We start from the raw sequence: 1,255 nt of genomic DNA, 5'->3' as shown, positions 1-1,255 counted from the left end.
GGGACCCTCCTGGTGCCGGGTCCTGGGCTGAGGTGTCAGCCGTGACGCAGGTGCTACCAGCTGCCCATTGGTCGGCCTAGTCCTTTCCCCGCCCCACCTGCCTCACCCCCTCCAGGCGGCTGTCCTGCAAGGACTCCCCGGGGCCTACAGCCTCCCCGCTGCAGTTGACCATGGACACAGCGGGGGGCTGCGCGGGGCCAGGACACCAGTGTGGGGTCTTCCTCGTCCCCTGAGCGCCCCAGGGAGGCCCTGCAGGCAGGTCCCTCCGGGTCCTCAGCTGCCCTGACCTTGTTCTGGGGTCTCGTCGTTGAGGTTCTGTGACGGGGGCATCGCTTGGGTTTACCGGCCGGCTGTGCAGCTGGGAACCCCCACTCTTCTCCTTCTGACCCCGCGTGGGTGCTCCTCTTGGTCCCCCAGGACGGTGGGTGTGATGCTATGAAACTGCCCACCTCTGTCCAGGGTGACCCACTCCATCCAGGTGCACACGTGTGAACACTCACACATGCACAGGCACACACAGGCATGCACACACTCGCACCACACAGACACACACAGGCACACACAGGCACACATGCACACACACAGGCACACACAGGCACACATGCACACACACCTGCACACTCACACATATAGAGAAACACGTGCACGCACACAGGCACACATACACCTGCACACACAAGGCACACACAGGCACACATACACTTGCACATGCACACAGGCACAGGCACACAAATGCACAGGCACACACGTGCACACAGGCACACACAGGCATGCATGATGCAGTCCTCATTATCTCCAAACAGCAGGGCCGTTTAGAGCAGAGACACTGAAAGGGGGGCGGAGCTTGTGGGTTTGAAGGGACAGGCTTCGGGTCTGCCAAGCGTGCGGGCCGGGGCAGAGGCTGACAGAGAAAGACGACGACCTGCCTGCCCCCACGGCGGACACTTCCCCACAGGCTCTCGCCAGGTGACGTGTGAGGCCTGGTGGGCCTGGCGGGCGCGGTGCTGTGGGCTTGAGCGGGGGACGTGGGACGTGGGACCTGGGACGTGGGACCTGGGGCGGGCGGAAGAGCGCGGCCCTCTGAGGGCCCCTCCCCCCTTCCCTCTCTAGCCCTCGGTGCATGTCCTTGTCCACCTCCGGTCCTCGTCCCCGCCCCGCTCTCCCGGCCTCGCAGACCCTGGTCCTGGAGGCGTGGTGGCCAGGTGGGACAGTGCTGGCCCGGCCTCCTGGGCTGACCACTGCCCAGGGCACTTCT

The sequence above is a fragment of the Myotis brandtii genome, unplaced genomic scaffold (assembly GCF_000412655.1).
Source record: "Myotis brandtii unplaced genomic scaffold, ASM41265v1 scaffold537, whole genome shotgun sequence".
NCBI classification, from domain to species: Eukaryota; Metazoa; Chordata; class Mammalia; order Chiroptera; family Vespertilionidae; genus Myotis; species Myotis brandtii.
Note: the sequence above shows the minus strand (reverse complement) of the source record.